General features: G+C 44.1%; 1 protein-coding gene across 1 annotated transcript in view; it reads right to left on the reverse strand.

Annotated features, from left to right (window-relative positions):
* The window catches only part of Mysm1 (myb-like, SWIRM and MPN domains 1), a 104,352-nt gene extending 101,301 nt beyond the window's left edge, over positions 1-3,051 (reverse strand). Inside the window, exon 1 of the mRNA XM_063288579.1 lies at positions 2,623-3,051. The gene's annotated coding sequence lies outside the window, so the exon portion shown is untranslated. The remainder of the gene's footprint in view (positions 1-2,622) is intronic.
* Positions 3,052-6,000: the final 2,949 nt, after the last annotated feature.

Raw genomic sequence — 6,000 nt, forward strand, 5'->3', positions numbered from 1 at the left:
TAAAAAAAAAAAAAGAGTTGCTGTGGTCACAGTGTCCCTTCACGGCAAAGGAACGGTGATTAAAACTGTTGTTTTCTCCACACCTTCCTTGTCCAGTCGTCCTGGTCAGGCTAGGGCTCATCACCAACTCGGCTACACAATTGCTTCCCTCCTCAGTCCAGCTCTCTCTGCCAGGCCACTTCCTGGTTCTTCTGAACCTAGAAGGGGTAAGCCCTGGATGCTGTTAGCCCTGGGTTCTCCCATATTCCTGGTGAAGCCTCTTCCACCAACACCATTGATCCCCACACACTCATACACTTTTGTAAGGAAACAGTCTCTGAATTGTTCAATTTAGGTGTGTCATCTGCTTCCTATTATGGCTCATGTCCACTAAGATTCTGTAAGTAAAATCACATTTCTCACTGTTAGCATTGGAAAGCTACATCATCTTCATTTTTGAATGATCTCTTGCTGGCTTTGGATTGTAACTCTAGCTAAGGGCCGGAGGCAAAAGGCTTTTTTTATTCTATTTACCAAGACTTTGAAAACTCTACTACTACCTTTCCCACTGGGATTGAAATCTTTTTGAAAGGCCCATAAAAAGTGATGGGTGGGTCTATATCCCTGTTAAACTATTCACACCTTGAGGCAAGAGCTGATGCTTTCAAATGTATCCCCAAAGCTGTGTGTGCAGATGACACATAGCAAGTGTTTAGTTTGTGGGGAAAGAAGTCACTCGTTTTAGAAATATTTGTGAGATGAATGAGTGGGAAAGCATTGATGAATTGATAGCATTGACGAAGTGATAGCCATAAAGTCTTCTGTAGAAACAATGGAGCCGCCTTTCCTGCCACCAGAAGGGTGAGTGCTGGGGAAGGGGAAAGCTGATGTGCACTTGGTAATCTCCTGAAAGGAACCGAAAATATCTTTAATATCCAAGGCACCTTCAGACCACATCCTCAGAAGGAAGCACTAGTGGAGGAGGAAGAGCTCAGCTCTCACTCCCCAGCCACCTCCCCCTCAGGTCCCTCAGATCTGTCAACTCTGTAGGAAACCAATTTTCTGTTAACCACGAGGGAGGTTTATTTACTCTGTTGAAATAATTGAAAAGCAGTCCTTTTTATTAGTGTCACAGCTGGTTCTTCCATGATGGAAGAAATACAATTATGTGTCTTCCTATGGCTGAATGCAGACAGCTACAACCTCATTATTTATTTGGGTAGCAAATGAATCTTTTATAATGAGCAAGGGGTGGGCACGCATCTAAACCTCATTTGTTAAGAAAACAAAGTTTCTGGAATGGCATTCCCCTTGACACCACGGACACTCATGCTTTCATCTCATTGCTACATAGCAGGGCACGATCAATTTAGAAGCCATCCCAGAGAAGCGGTCGTTACAGCACAGACTGTGGGCACTGGCATCAGGCTGATCTGTGTTCAAACAGAAGCTCTGTTTCCAACTGCTATGGATAGGAGAGCCTTAGTTCTTCTGAACTCTTGATTATTTGTTTATTGACTGATTGGTTGATTGACTTTCCATGAAGCCTCACAAAGTTCCCTGGGTGACTTTAAATCCCTAGACCCAAGAATACTCCCACTTTGGTTCCTGAGTAGTTGGGACCACATGCACACATTTCCATCCTTGGCAACCTTGGCTTTAGCTTTAACTGGTAAATAATTGTACCTATTTATAGGGTGCAATGTGATATTTCAAATACGTGTGTTCATTGCGAAATCACCAAACTAAGGTCACTAGTCCTCTCACCCTTTCAAGCCCTTACTATTTCTTTGGTGAGAACATGTGACATCCCATCCTTTTCTACATGTTTTGTTGTTCTATTTTTTCTTTTTATTGAAAGTAGATTCCTTTCCTCACATAATATATCCTGATTACAATTTTCCTTTCCTCTGCTCCTCCCAGTCTCTCCCCACCTCCTCCCATTCAGATCCACCTCTTTCTGTCTCTCATTAGAAAACAAGGAGGCCTCTAAGGGATAATGATATGATATATGATATAACAAAAATAAACATATTGGAACTGGACCAAAAATTAAAAAAAAAAACAGAAAGAGCCCAAGAGAAAAATACATGAAGCAGAGACACATCTGTTGTACCCTCAGGAATCCCATAAAAGTACTACATGGGAAATCATAATATATATGCAAAGGACCTAGTGCAGACCTATGTAGGCCCTGTGTCTTCCACATGTTCTAAAACACTTATTTTAATTAACAGTGGTTACTTTGCTATTTCTCTTCTATCACTGTAACTCAGTACTCACTGGCTACCTCTCCTTAATTGTCCTTACTTCTTGTTCTCTCTAACTCTGTTAACCAGTCTCTCTCTCTCTCTCTCTCTCTCTCTCTCTCTCTCTCTCTCTCTCTCTCTCTCTCTCTCTCCATGTGTTGACTCCCTTGGCATACGGTATTTGATGCCTGTTTTCCCAGTTTCAGCCCTGATGTTAAAAATGGCAGAAGTCCACACTTTCTGGAGCTGAGTAGGATCCCACTGTGGCTTCACTGCCTGTTCTTCATCCACTTACCCTGTGGTGGGCACCTGGTGAGCCCCCATTGTGTGAGGTGAAACTAGTGAAAGAACAGCTTCCCAGGGTAGCAGCAGGATTAGAGATTAGATTCCCTACCTGGTTATATGTCCTTGTTGGGCATGACCATCGTCCGTCCTTTAAAGCTGACACCTCTACTGATGCTGGACTGAGCTATGAGCAGATGAGCAGTCGCTTAGACTAGATCCGTTTCTTTCTTTCCCCACTTTGTATATATTGGCCCCTCTGCCTGAATTGTTTGCCCGCCTTACTTGCCTTACTCATCAGGCAAACCTTTTTCTTTTCTTCTTGAAAGTGACAAGTCCTCTGTAGAGCCTGTCCCCCAGGGCTTCCCATGGGCAGTCTCTGCTACTCTTCTCTCTTTCCATCACCCTTTGAAGACATGCACTACATGAAGTGGGTTCGTGTCACAATACTTGTCTGATTATGCATATTTTGATGCAAGCATGAGGCTATAAGCTTTCACTTCTCTATGCCTTGAGCTGGGCAAGTGCCTGGCAGAACTGATTTACTTCATGGGATGGAACCACCTATTGTCCTTAAAGGATAATTAACAGTTAGTTAAGTTGAACCATTCTTAACTGGAATTCTTCTTTCAAGTTCCCATTAGAAAGGTTATCTGAGCTGCAGGGAGTTAGTTGCGGGAGACTGTTATCCAGTTGAGGCTAGTGAGACATGAAGTCTATTAAGAGCACACTTGGGCTTCTTTTATTTGCCTCAGACATCCTACCTCAGTTTTAGTACAGAGAAGTTCACACAAAATGCAGGTTTACCTTTATCCAGACCCATGCCTCAATACTCTGAGAATTTGGATAACCTTTGTCATTTTGTTTCCTATAAGAAGTAGCTTATCTCTTGAAGTCTCACTTCTGGGATCCAGGGCTGTGTCTGTACTGAAGCTGTTAGATCTTGAGCCAATAATCCAGGCTGCAATGTTTTTTGTGTTTTGAACAGCAAACCTAGGTTTGATGATTTGTATATGCTCAGTCCAGAGAGTGGCACTATTGGAAGGTATGGCCCTGTTGGAGTAGGTGTGTCACTGTGGTTGTGGGCTTTAAGACCCTCCTTTCTTTCCCTGAAAGTCAGTCTTCTGCTAGCAGCTCTCAGGTGAAGATGTAGAACTCTCAGCTACCCTTGAACCAGGCCTGTCTGGATGCTGCCATGTTCTTGCCTTGATGATTATGGACTGACCCTCTGAACCTATAAGCAGCCCCAATTAAGTGTTGTCCTCATAAGAGTTGCCTTGGTCATGGTGTCTGTTCACAGCAGTAAACCCTAAGACACCACGGTAGTGCTAGTCCCTGTGTCTTAGGGCTAAGAAGACTAAATGATAGAAGTTCTTAGAATACAAGCACTAGTGAGCACTACAGAAATGTTAGCACTATATTATTAATAAAACTAGTTACATAACCAGAGCAATTTCAAATGATCTTTGGATTTTGTTGACACATCCATAAAATGGAGGCTAGAATGCTTATTTTTTGGGATGGGGTTGAGAATTCAAATTCAGGGAAGTACTGTAGAGTACTGGGAATAGCCACAAATATTCGGGGTGTGTGTGTATGTGTGTGTGTGTGTGTGTGTGTGTGTGTGTGCGCGCGCGCGCGCATGCGCGCGCGTGCATGCACGTCTAGGCCCACTGAGTTTGTCCATATTTGTAAAGGTGGCTCTCCCCTTCTTTCCTTATTTATTCTCTCTCCTGTTGTGACAGAATAGTGGTCCCTTCTCCTGTGAGCACTGGACCCATTGCCTTGTTAGGGACCTGAGCTAGTGATTCAGCTCTCACTATTTGACTTTTCCTTTTCACAGACCTCTGCCCAAAAGCATTTAAATAGACTCTGGTCTTTTCTACTGAAGAAAAAAAATCATCATGTCTCTTTTTTTTAAAAAGAAGATCTCCCTCACTCCCTCCTTCCCTCCCTCCCTCTCTCCCTCCCTTTAACAGGAAGCTTCCCACAGACGTGTCTATGCAACCTGTTTCTACTCCCTCCTCACCTCCCACTCGATCCTCCTGATGTGGTGGTAGAACCTTTTAAACATTGAAATGTGGAATCTGGGAGAAAGGACTAAAGGGACGATTGGTTTCCATCCTGAAAACGTGTAGCTGGGAAGTGTTGGTTCTCCCACTGGTGAGACTCTGGTGACTCAGACATGGAGTCTCCACAGCTCCTTTAAGTGGGTATCATTTAATGTGTGATCCAAGTATGTGCTATATGTGCAAAGCCCCCAATTCTTTGGGCTCCAGACCCTGGGCATGCGGTCCTCTCCCAGATCTTGAGCTTTCAACTGCAAGCATCGGCCTTCTGATGGAGCCTAGTCTAGCTGGGGTCAGTCCCTCTGTGACCTTCCAATCAATATCCTTCCTTGGAATACGGAGGGGTCTGTAGCTTCAGCAAGGTCCAAAAAAGTGCCTGGAATAAGAGAAATTAAAATGGTTTAAACAGACAGAGACATGAATTTTCCCCCATGATCACTTTGTCTATTATGTTTCTTCTCTCTCCTGTTTCAAATCTCTGTAACGATGAGAAGCCAGGGCCAGAATTGCCCTCGACCTCACTCACACACTGGTCACCTGGAAAAATCACCTGGGAACATCTGAAACGCCACACCCAACGACCTCAGAAAATTAAAGGTAGTGTTCGAGGTGGACAGCACGAAGCCCAGCCACATCCAAGAACTTGGTTTTCTTAATACTTACATAGAGCAAGAGCCATTGCTCAGTCTACTAAAAAAGACTGAGACTCGTGGGATAGGGGTGGGGTCAGCATCAGAGCCTCTGACATGTGCAGCGCCTGTCTCCTGTCAGAGTGATCACCATAGAGGCACTACCTCATTTCATCTTCATGGCCAGCGACAAAGACGCAGGTGTTATTGCTTGTCTTGTTCTTTGTTTCTTTCTTTCCTTCTTTTAGAAAACCAGGGTTTTGTGGTAGATAAAGCAGAATCTTTCTCTTAATGAGTAGCTGGGTGAGCTTCTGAAGATGTCTGTGCTTCCGCTTGCCATCCATAATATGAAGGCTGCAAGGTCCATGACAATTGACCTCCGTCTCACCCAGTAATCGCCAAACATCTCCTCATAACCCAGCCTTGCTGCCAGCGTTCTGTATTGGAGCGAGAGAAAAAGAGGTCATTTCAATTGTAGGGGTAGACATACAGCCGAGAAAAAACTGGATGGCTTGTGATCATCACTCCACTTTCTACTCACCGTGTTGGTCTGGGTGGGTCTTAAGACTTTTTAGGCTGTGAAATTCACAATGTTGCAGTCAAATTGGAAGCCCGGTAGAGTCTTGCTTCCAGCACTTGCTGCTTGTATCACCTTAGGAAGTTCATAAATACTCTGAGCCTCACCTTTCTCAATACTGGATGCCTACAGGGCTGTTGGGAAGATGAGGACTGTGCTCAGGACAGCGGCTGATTCACCAATTGTAGCGATTAGTCTCCGCTTTTTTTTTAAAA

Source organism: Rattus norvegicus, chromosome 5 (genome assembly GCF_036323735.1).
Source record: "Rattus norvegicus strain BN/NHsdMcwi chromosome 5, GRCr8, whole genome shotgun sequence".
NCBI classification, from domain to species: domain Eukaryota; kingdom Metazoa; phylum Chordata; class Mammalia; order Rodentia; family Muridae; genus Rattus; species Rattus norvegicus.